The 12,908-nt window shown below is 24.3% G+C and overlaps 1 protein-coding gene and 1 non-coding gene across 2 annotated transcripts in view; one reads left to right on the forward strand and one right to left on the reverse strand.

The window, feature by feature from the left end:
- LOC136974805 (sodium-dependent transporter bedraggled-like) overlaps positions 1-3,290 on the reverse strand; it is a 69,120-nt gene extending 65,830 nt beyond the window's left edge. The window contains exon 1 of the mRNA XM_067269750.1: positions 3,237-3,290. The gene's annotated coding sequence lies outside the window, so the exon portion shown is untranslated. The remainder of the gene's footprint in view (positions 1-3,236) is intronic.
- On the forward strand, positions 2,720-2,792 carry TRNAR-UCG (transfer RNA arginine (anticodon UCG)). Its single transcript has one exon. It is a non-coding gene; the product is annotated as a tRNA-Arg (tRNA).
- Positions 3,291-12,908: the final 9,618 nt, after the last annotated feature.

A 12,908-nucleotide genomic window follows, 5' to 3' on the forward strand; every position in this document is an offset into this window, starting at 1 on the left:
GAAAGATAATTTTTCTGTAAGCCATTTATACTTTTCCTCAATATCTTTTAACCCTAGGGGATCTTGCAGAATGCTTCGGGCTTTCGATTTATAATTTTAGACGAGCGAGCACAACCTTCAGTAAAGGATGAGCAAAATACTTTCACAGCAATAGAAAATGATGGAAATTCATTAAAGAAGGAGAAAAAAATTAATTTTCTTAACACGTTACAAAATCTCCTCCCACTTGAGCATGTCAACGGAGACATCACGTTTCCATTTCATAGTACAGCACAAGAACATGTAATGTTTGGAATTTAGCAGTTATCTTCTAGCTTGTTATTACCTTTCAGACTTTATCGAGGGATTGCATAACGACTTTTAAGGTCACGTTCGGCAGGTGGTGAGGTCACTGACGTCATTCAGAACCCAAATAGTTATTTCATCGTTACATCTTGTGGAAGGATTTGTAGTAAATATGTAATATCGAACATTTTTGCATACGAATTCGGACAATTTCGTTTCGAAAATCCATTTCCTATTTAATGGTTTTATATGATTTATGACGTCGAAAATAATAATGCAATTAAATATATCATAAAGAGATTGTTGTACAATTTTTGAAAGTAAATGCAGGGCAGGGTTTTTTTTTTCTTTGCAAAATAAAACAGCACCTGTAATTGCAACCTGTTTTCTCGGCTTGGGAGTTCTCACGTCTTATATAACGTTCAGGTAGACTTAATAACCTACTAGGTTTCCACTAGTAATTCGAGAAACTTTTCTGTAGATGACTCCTTATCACAAATTTGTGAAGGACCATCACTACACTTTAATCATGTGATTTTGAATAATGTGTGATAGTTGTGGAAAACATCTAACCGGTTTTTGGCTAGGGAATTCAACTATCGTCGCGAGTTTTCATCTGTTATTTGTGTGGTTAGAAGTAACAATCTAGTAAATCGATAAAGCTTTTAGATATAAAGCGCATTTTTAAATTTAAAGGAATAGCTATTAAAAATACATTTAATGTTGATAAAACTTTAAATTTTTCAGTTATAAAATAAAATTATATTTAGCAATTTCAAGTAATATTTATAGAAACAGATCTCTCGTAATAAGGTTTAATTCAAATTGATATTAGAGTAATTATTTATATAATATTTAAAATGTTTTTTGCTATGAAACAAATGTTAATTTTTTATTATATTATTCGATATGTCCCAATATCTTGGAGAAGAAATTTTTAAATATTAAATTAAAAGTTAATAACTTATTATAATTCATATTTTATGAGTGAAAAAATGAAACTTACGAAAAGTTTTTCGACTATAGTACTGTATATAACATACACATCTTTGTTCAGAAGGAAAATAATAACATGCAAAATAGTTTTTGACGTTGATATAAATAAAATTCATGTTTAAACAACCATTAAGTTCATATATAATACAAAACCTAAACATTTATTTTATATAAATATTAGTTATTTACGAAGAGCTTCTTCATCCCTTTGGCCTTGGACCGTCAACCTCGATGGGACTCCGCCCTGGACACTTAACTGTATTAACTCGCAGATTAGGATCAACTCTTTGAGAATTAAAACATTAAAATTTCCTTTTTTTATAAGCAGATGGTTATCTATCTCTTATCGACTTCAAATAATTTTAAGCATTTTGACATTTTTTGAAAATGGTCAGAAATTAAAGTGTAAAGCAAAAATGAAAGAAATGCTTAGAATTTTATCTCGTAACCTTTAAATTAACAATATTTCTAGCGAATAACACTTAAAAGTTTAAGTAAAATCTAATTTATAAAGAAAATTAAAAATCTTTTAAGAAAAAAGTTTCCTTTTCGAACTTTTCTAGCTCGTTTTACATTAACATTTAACCGTTTACATATTTCAAGCTTATTTGCTCAGAATATATGAATTTTAATGAGAAAATAATTGTCAGTTTATAATTTATACATCTTAAAATTAGCTATTTTAATTTCTTTAAATAATAATTATTATATTTATAGATTCATACACTAATAAATAAAGAATAAAATGAAATTACCTTACAATACTGCAATCAAATAATTATTTTATTATCAATATTTGTTTACTGTTTTATATAATTACTACGAATAGAATTAATAAAATATATATTAAACAAAGATCTATATAGTCTCTTTACGTAAATATTAAATAATTTTATGCTTTTTAACATTTTAAAATTAACATCGAGTAGCTATAATTTTTAGTATTCAATAGCGCGATTGTAATTAGATATTAACGATTTAAATGGGTGCAAAATATTGAAAAGCCCACAATACATTTTCATTTTTAAAATAACATTTTCTGGATACCGTACTTAATCATGAAACTGTAACGTATGATTAAATGGTCTTTCATTTTTTCTCCTCGGGACGTTAACAGAAACCATTGATTAAGTCGCTTTTTTGTGTAAGTTTTTTAATATTAAGCTTAGGCTCTATATACTTCAAATACAAGCCTGTGTTATTCTATAAGATACCGTAAAGTTTAGGGAAAAAATAGGCTACTTTTTTCTTTAAAAAAAAAAATAATAATTCTTCGATAATTATACAAACGAGTTCGGAAATTATTGTAACATTAAAATGACTAAAGTACTTTAAGTTAATTAATATAAATGAAAATTTTGACTTAATAAAGATCTTTTTATCAATATTCAAGATAATATATTGTATTTAGATAAAAATGTTATATACTATAACTAACGTCCGCGTGGTCTAATGGATAAGGCGTCTGACTTCGAATCAGAAGATTGCAGGTTCGAATCCTGTCTCGGACGTTTGCTGACTTTTGACTTTTTAATATCTACGTAAAGCGGAAAAACATTCGAATTTTTAAATTTAGTTCTCATATAAAGTACTATGATTATTTGTTAGACATTTTAGGAACATGGTTAAAAATTATTAACTGTTAATACGTTTTAAAATCTGAAATTAAATAATATATATATCTGGTGATATAATCAATAGAATAAGCAATTTGTCTTTATTTAATTATTCTTTTCAGAGTTAATAAAAATAAAATATTTAGATCTTTAAGAAAGTTCTCCGCTTTGTCGTCATAAAAAATACAATTACAGTATATAAATTTATAGAGACAAATAAAAACATAAAATTATAAATAGTGGATTGTATGCCTATGGATATATAGTTCATAATTTTATGCTTAGTAAGGCTTACTTTTATAAAATTATAAGGGAAACTATTGTAAAAACTGATCTTACTTTTAACCATAATTTTCGTTCGTCTATCCACACGTTATTCTTTTAACTCGAATCAACTATAAATTAATTATTAAAATATTAATAATAGAATAAAGTTTTAATTTTTATTTTATAATTATTAATTAATTAATTTCTAGAATTTAAGATAATACAATCCCTATTACCGTACTTGTAGTCACCTTTGTTGCTTAACAACAGGGAAAAATAGTTTGACAAATTAAAACTAGTAATCACTCCGAAGAAAATATTTTTCAGCTTTAATTTATTGAAAATAACTGTTGTTGTTGTTTTCTTCTTTTTTAAATTACGATTTTAGTCATAAAATTAATAATAATAATAGTATGACTCAGAGAAAAGTGAAAAAATTATTAGGGAAAAGTTATGTAAAATGAAATAAATTGAAAATATTACACATATTTATTTTATTATATACTTTTGTCCACTTTCGACGTTGTGTGAACTAGGACTTGTTATACTGAGGGAAGAGAAACACATAATTTTCAATTAAAATATATGTAACGTAATGTTGTTACAATACATTACATTAAATACATTTTAATTGGAAATTGTCTCTTCCCTCAGTATAACAAGTCCTAGTTCACACAACATCCAAAGTGGACAAAAGTATAATGTAAGTAATTAAAGACAAGGAGCACATATCAACATTACAGATATTTAATTGAATTTTAAACATCTTTCAACAGATTTAACGTGTGAACTATAATTTATTAATATGGAGAAAAAGTACTCTACAGGTACTGTACGTCGATAATATGGAAAATTATCATTTCATTAGTAATATATTACCATTTTCTATATTTATAATATAAATAATAAAATGTTATTCTTTCTTATTCTTTACTTATATGTATGCAGCTTCGAAAAACTACAAGGAGGACCAAAGAAGACAATTTCTTTTACAGGATTCTCGCTATAGTCCGAGATAACAGCTTCAGGCTTTATTCTCTCTTGATCGATTATTCCAGTATATTTAACAGTTCCCTTTATTTTTTCCGTTTTAAATAGACATATTTAGAATTTTATCGTTTAAAGTTTTTAAAACGAAAATTTATAGAATAGATTTTACAATATTAGATCGTTTAATTAGAGATAAACGCATGCGTTTTTATTTAAAATTAAATTTCAAAGATTTCTTCTTTAAGACCATTTACATCTATATATCTTACGTTATGAATCTTCCATATATTCTTAAAATCGATAAAATCCAGCATTTGATAAATTATATTAAAAGACTAGGCTTTTATATGTAAGAAAATTTTCATTATATTCAAATTAGAATTCATTTATCTTTATAAATTGAGTTATTTTTAGCATAAAGCGAAAACTATAGCCTATCTCATAGCCAAATGAATAATATATTATAGTTTTTATTTAGTAGCAGGCCTGTAACATAATTTTTAATTTACATATTTCGATTATATAAATTGTTTGGAATAACGAGACACTGTTTATAATAGTTTAATAATTCTTCTGCAATATTTATAAAGTAACAAATTATTTATAAAAAAATGCGCATCGTGTGTATATTTTCGAGAGAATTCTTATACTGTATTCTTTTTAAAATAGGAACAATAGATTAATGCATAAAATGGTATATCTAAATATATTATTAACTAAAATTATTATATTTCTTTTTTTCATTGCAGATAATTATGTTATATTTTCTCTGTTTGCAATTTATGTAAATATTTTAGTAGATTAAGAGCATGAGAACTTAACAAAATTGAAAAGTTGGCGAACTAATTGATCAACACTGCATAGAAAATGATAAAATTTCGGTATAGTTATGAAACTTTTTTAAAAATTAATCTGAATTTTACATAAGCTATATGTGAGTGTATCATTCTTTTAGTCAAATCTATATGAAAAAATCGTTTTAAATACTTTGAAATTTTTTGATGCACTTGATGTAATTGTTTTTATAAGAATTTCTAGGTTAATTATGAAAATTTCTTTTTTAAATAGCTGTAATTTTGTCATTACTATTTAAAATCATCTTTTGTAATATTTTTTTCTAATGATATATAAATAATATCGTGAATGGCTTGAATTAAAACTGCAAAGATAAATATTTGTATACTTTTTAAAAACAAGATTACTCAATAAAATTAATATATTGTTTGGAACTTTCATTTTGTCGCTTCAAGGATAAATATTTATTTTTATTTATTTTCTTTTGCAAATCCGTTAATGAGAAAATATTTTCTCTTTCAATATATTTTCTTTTACTAATACTTCTATTCAACAGTTTTTTTTTTTTTTTTTTTTTTAATTAGCATATAGAATACCATACCCTAAAATTTACGTGATTTTCTCTCTGTGCGTTTTTCTTTATTATCCATATATATTTTTAGTTTACTTAAAAACATATGATTCTATATCTTAAGAGATCGTTTGGAGAGGAGATGCTAATAACTGATGCACTTACAAACACCCATCCGGTCAATCACACGAATCTTTCTGAAAATAACAAGATATTTGAATAATTATAATGGTAGATATTTCGAATGAGATTTCCAGCACGACTACATTCGTCTATGAATGTCTTTTGCAACATTTGCTTTATATAAATCAATTTAATTTGTTTAAATTTATAATAAAATATAATAAGTAAATCGTTTTAATTCGTTTCGTTGTTAAGAATAAAGTATAATAACGATTACTACGTATTTTATTTATTGAACTATTAAGATAATTTCTATATCTTAAAGAATTTTATTTTAAAAAAATACATTTTTTAGGAAATTTTTTTTAAAATATAAAAATTAATATGTAGAGAAATTATTATATAATTATTTTCAGCAACATATTGAGGTTTAAAACCCTAATATCGAGACATTCGAATAATAATAAAGTACTTTTAATGTTATATTCATTCCATTGTGAATATCACTATCTAGAAAATATAAATCTAAGTACAAAGATCAGCTTATCATTCGAATAATTTAATCATTTAATGATAATAAAGATTCAATAAAGTATATTTTACTGTAATACTAAATAGCCATTAAATGATATTAATTTTGATATTTATAACTTAACTTTCATTATTTTATTCAGAATTTAAATAAAATTTTAACGTAGAAAGTGTTCTAATTTTGATCTGGAGAATTTCTAATTGACTATATTTGAATAATTCATTGAAGAATTTCTCGTTCAACTATTATTATCATTTAATTTAATTGAATACGATTAATAAGAGTCAATTTATTTCCATAAAATCATTCTATTACTATTTTAATTATACATATATAAAACATGAGTTTATGTAATTACTTTATCATTCAATGATGTGAAAATACGATTAAATCACAGTCTCCAAGTTTGAAAACCTTACAAGTTATATTCAATAAATACTAATGTCCTAAATTTAAAAATTCGGTTCGCGTATTACTTTGATAAGTTTCTTCTTTATATATTCAGTTCACGGAGTATTGGAGTAAATCATTCCTATATAAATTTATAATATAAATATTTCCGTTCACTTAACAATTTCATTTAAAATAAAGTTAATAAAAATTGTAAAGTACACTTAAATCTATTCCCAAACTATTTAGTATAGTTAATGTTAGCCCCAAATTAATAATTTATATTGAAAATAATTGTCCTCTATAATATATATTTAAATAATTTTTTATTTCTTATTTACGATTAAGATAAATTTTAAATAAAGAAAATATTTTTTTAATTTTTAAAAGTATTTTTATATATTAAATTCGTTTATGCTATTTTAAATTGCCTCTCATTTGTCCTAATTTCTTTCAGGTCCTATAACAAAACTACGGCACTATCTACTTATAAGACAATCATCGCTTATCTGAACTCCTCTTAATAGCACTTCTAACCAATTTTCACAGAAATCGGGACGAAAGTGAAGTGGGTAATTACGTTTATAATGGTCTAATTTGGATTAATGGGATACGATTAAAGAAATATATATATTCTATCAACATTATTTGAAATTTATATCTTAAAATTTTTGTAAAAACCCACGTAAATGAATGTACGAAACGAATAATCCACATATAATTCTCTAGAGTCAATTTTCTGATCGAATATGCAAGCAGAGATATCTTCAGTGCTCATTCATTTCATTAGATTTTAATTTTAAATTATTATTATTAGCCTAATTTCATTATAAAATTGAATTATCGTAAGGTCAATAAATGACTCGAAATCTAAATCTATTTATAATGATACAGACCTAATATATTATGCCAAAGCTACTTTAAATGAATGGGATATTTTCTTTAAAAAGATCTCTTTTTTTATAGGACTACGTGTATAAGTGTGTGAACGGTACAAAAAGCAGAGAAGTGATAACTTTACTAAGTTCTCCAGTGGAAGAACCTGATTTTTCTTAACCGGTGAGGGGGTAACAACGAATAAAAAACGGGGCGAATCAGGGGTGTCTCGAAGAGGACAAAGCCCTTTATAGCGAGGGTGTAGATCTAACTTTTGTCAGTGCGAAGCATTAAAAATTGTAAATAGGCCACAATGTAATTCGTTAAATGGTTTGACTAAAGCAATTAGATCGTTTCTCTAAATATATATAAAATTTATGATTAATTAAACAAAGTTGGTATTTGATCTAATTCTAAGCAATATTTTATAAATCCCAATCATTTAATTGTAATTCCTAGTTGTTGACTAAACTGTTTTATAAAGAATTTTAAAAGATATTCATTTCTCTTATTAAAATTTTCGAAAATAATCGCAAATAAAAATAAATTTTAAGCTGAAAAATGACTTTCATTTACAAAATTATGATTTATTCTTTCCAAAAAACAAAAAAAAAACAAAACTTAATAAGTACAAGTTGAATAAGCTTTTTTCTGGTGTTTATATCAAAAACTTGACACACAGTATATAATTTTGCATTTATTGAAAATGTGTAGTTTAAACTAATATATATTTGCATCGATAAGTATACTCTTTCATCACTTTTCAAATGAATTAGAAAATTATGTCTTTATATACTCCGTATCGAGGTAAATTGACTGTTTTAAGAGAGTACAGACATTAAAGTATTATTAACGGATAAGTATAATAAATATAGATCATTCTAACCCCGATGAAGTCGGCGGTTGACAGATACTCCACAGAAACTCGGACAGAAACCACCGAGATAAATGCTTGTTGTAATTATTGGAAAATTCCCCATGCTCGTTTCCCATCAGCCCGTAGATCACATACACAAGAGATAGGGGGTCCGTAAAAGGGGGTCAAATTCCACGACTTCACCTCGTCGATGACCTCTGCACACGAATATTCTACCGGTGCTACGGTAACTTGATAGGCACGCCCTTTCCCACACACCACTCCGTGCCCCGCGGTCTGGGCACAGGTCGTGATGTCGGGGTTACAACAGGGTCATCTAAGAGAGAAAAAAAAATTAAGATGGACCAGTCGTCCTCTTTCGGTTCGAGTAATCAGAAAGTGTAGGCGTGTTTTGCGCATGCGTCACACTAGATTGTTCGATGTCAACAACGATAACAGAATGATGACAGTAAATTCCTGTACTCTACCTTGCGTGTCCGGAATTTGTCGTAAAAATTGTCGCGTTTAAAAGTCATGCCGTACTAAAAAGAAACAACTAATACTTTAACGCGTTTTAACCAACATTTTACACACTTTAAACATTAAAAGGGTTATTCTAATTTTCGTCAAATTTAAACTCTTACAAAAATCAATTTCATTTTATAATTCGTTATTTTAAATTAAAATATTTTTTATATTTCATTTCTAATACAGATATTTTTCTGAATGGCTTCATATCTTATTCATTGTAAATAACAGATCCTTTTATTCGCCGTATTGTATCTTTATAATAATTAATTATGTAGAAATTTACGAAACTTTCAAAAATATTTGTTTATTTTTCGTATTTTTTTATAAACTATAAAAATTATAATTATCAAACATTTATCTTATATCTCTTGTAGTGCATAAACTCTAAAATATAATACGAAAAACTGAAATTTTTTATTTAAAAAAAAATTAACCTAATTAACTATGAATAACTGATATACTTGCTTAAGTAAACATTAATAAATATAAATATAAATATAAATATATATATATATTATTACGTGAGAACCTCTCCAGTTATTATTTGAAATCACTCATAAAATTAATTAAGTATAATTAACAAATTATTTTTCTATGCATTATTATAAATTTCTATTCTAAGTTTTAGAATAGACAATTATGTTAAGAATCCATATATTAGGACCTTCTATTATTAATCGTTTTCGATTTAATGGAGAAAAACCATGTCCATTCGGCGAAATCCCCAGAAGCGAAAAACTCCAGTCCGGTAGGTTCAACTAAGCAATTCAACAATCCGGTTTGGTCAGTAAAATGATGGCGTCACAATAAAAGATTTTCCAACTCTTATCCCTCTCAAGACCGAATCATCTTTATTATGAGATTATTTAATATATTCTAAATAAATAACCTACGCATACGTATATAATTATACGCGAACTAAGTCCTATGCACACAATATAAATGCTTTACATATAAGTAATGCTCTTAACATTGAAGTAAAAAATTTATATTATAGATATAAAAATTGACTATAATAATAGTTTTAATCTAAAATAAATAAATAAAAAACTAAGGAAAAATTTAATTAAATTAATTTATTAGGAAATTTTTAGAAGCGTTAAAGGAAGATAGCGTGAATGCTATAACTTACACAAGGAGGGAAAAATAAAGGTAAATATTTAATTATAAAGAGCATTTATATGAAATTTGAATTTAAATTCATTTAAATTTGAGCTTGACTTGATTTAATTTAAGCTCATATTTGATTTTTATGCAATGTTTTGGGTTTTGCAGCGAAGGAAGTGTTTACAAGAATATCAATGTTAGTAAATAAAGGATAAAAGTATATAAATCAATTTAAAAAATGTTTACTGTATATAAATATTTAAATTTATTCGATATTAATTATATATTTATTTATATATGAATTTTCATGAATTTCGTATATAAATCTTGCCCTTTTTTTCCGTAGTATAATTTATAAATAACCCTTCTAAACTGATTAAAATAACAATATCGTAAATATATAAGTGCATAAAATTTTATTCGTACCTATAAATTTTAATTATACAATCTATATACATTCATAAAAAAATTATAATTTATGCCTTGACGTTTGACCTTTATACTTAATCTTTGATCTTATAGGCCTTTCTTTGAGGTTGGTAACCTCGTGGTCATAATTGTCTCGACAGCAATTTTGATCAAAGGCGGCTGAATATTATAAGGTAAAATTGGAATTTGAATAATAATTCGTAGAAAAACACATTTAGTCAATTATTCATTGTCTGCATTCTTTTTCTTTAATTTAAGTGATTCTTTTTTATTTTTTATTTTTTTCCCTTCTTCTGCTTTTTATCAGAAGGTCAGTTATCGATTAAAAAACTATTAATAACGAATACGTCCAATATTTTTATTAATAAACATTATCATTTAAATCGATAGAAATAGTAATGCACATTTTACTCAACAGATGGCATAATATATACTTGATATCCACTAGATAATAATGGGTCTAGTTTGTTTAATTTATGTTTATTCACTTAAGACAGAAACCGATAAATTAATTTGAAAATATTTATAAGGACTTAAACAAATGATTCAAATTTTAAATCTTTTATTTATGCATATTTTATCTGTGAAAAATACAGGAAAAAATATTACTTTTATTTTATTTTTATATAACGTCATTGAATAACCTAACCTAACTTACATTTTTATTAAGATATAAATTAAAGAAAATATGGATAAATTTATTACGTATATTTTTGTGATTAAAAAATAACTATATGTTTCTTATAAACACTAATGCTTTATTTTAATTATGTGAATGTTAATAGTAAAATCTAGTTAAACTTTTAAAACTTATTAGCATCAGCGTGGTAAAAATAAACAGTAAAATAAGTGTTAATTTTGAAAATTTTTATCCATAACAGCAATTAAAAAACTGAATAATTGCAGTGATATCTCCAGCTTACAAACTATTTATATATTGAATATATTTAAGTATTTAGTATTGTAAATTTTGATTTAATACTTATTTTGTTTATGGGAATAAATGTAAAATAGAATAAAATTACGGAAGAATTAATTTAAAGTTTGGTTAATATTTTGATTTTAAACTATTGTTTATTTCTAAGATCAATAGCATATACAAGAGAGATCAATTATAATTTAATTAAATATTTACTGATTTAATTCTTCTACAATTTTACTTTATTCTAAATATTCTTATAAGTAAACTAATCTGTCTTTCAATAATCAAAAAATTTCCTTAAAATTTTATGTAAAAATGTAAAATATATATCAAAAATGATATATTTTTTAAAAGAATTATATAAACTAAATTATAATTATTATTCACAATATAATTTGAATATAATAAATATTAGAAGTCTGTGTACATTTTATAGTTAGTACAGAATAAACTTTATTCTTAAAGAAAATGTTTTATGTTTAGAATAATGAATACATTTTTCTGTTTTATATTATGCAGTAATACCTAAATACATGAGAATTAAATTAGAGAATTTATAAATTCAAAATTTAAAGTATTTAATTAGGCTACTTTGAAATGTATTTAGCCAAGGTTTTGATAATTTTGATTTATTCAAAAATTTTAATTATTATTAAGATATACAAGTTTATTTTATTTTCTTCATTTCAGTATTAATCTGTCAGATATAGTAAAACATTTACAATAAATATATTCTGTTATTTGCTTATTAATTATATATCTTTATTAATTAACAAAAAATAACGTTTTAATAATTATTTAATCAAGACGTTAAAAAGTAAATTCAATACTAAAAACATTCAATTTTTATTTTGTTAAACACCTAATTATATGTTGATTATGAGGCTAAAGTATAATAATTACACGTATAACAATATCTAAAGAATTTACTGCGTGTTGAATGTGAACCTTAATAACAAGTTTAATAAAATTAACAAATATTTAAAATAGTTTATAAAAAATTTATTTTAAATATCTCATACTTGTAAATTTTTTACTACAAATTTAATAACAATAGTAATTTCATTATAATTTATTCAAACACAATGAAGTAGAACACCTTGTACTCTTTGTAGAATGTAAGGATACAAAAGAAAACAGTATATTAATTGTATGTCTAATTGTTATAATTTTTAGTTGTAATTTATACATTTACTGTAATTAAAACAATTGTAAACAATTATTGATTTTAATTTTTCGATCATAGATCAAAATTTTATTTTTAACAAATGATAAAGTTTTAATAATTCTGGAATAATAAAATAAATTTTTTGCATAAATATAGTAAAGAATAGATCTATTCTTATTTATAATGCAGTATTAATGAAAGTAAAAAAAAAACAGTGTTTTCTAGATTAAATACTTATTTTATTTGTATATTTAAAATTAAAATAATAGAAATTGCTTCGTCACAAACATTCAGTTCAAGCAACTTTTAAGTCTTTACAGGGTATTTTTTATTTCCCGTATACAGAGAATTCCTATTGAAAATACTGACGTAAGTTATCTGACTCATTGATGATAAGGCAAATTTGTATCCTATTTTATACATCATGTATGTGTATGTGTTAAAAAGTGTTGAT

The sequence above is a fragment of the Centruroides vittatus genome, unplaced genomic scaffold, assembly GCF_030686945.1.
Source record: "Centruroides vittatus isolate TY-2023 unplaced genomic scaffold, ASM3068694v2 contig_357, whole genome shotgun sequence".
In the NCBI taxonomy this organism is placed as follows: domain Eukaryota; kingdom Metazoa; phylum Arthropoda; class Arachnida; order Scorpiones; family Buthidae; genus Centruroides; species Centruroides vittatus.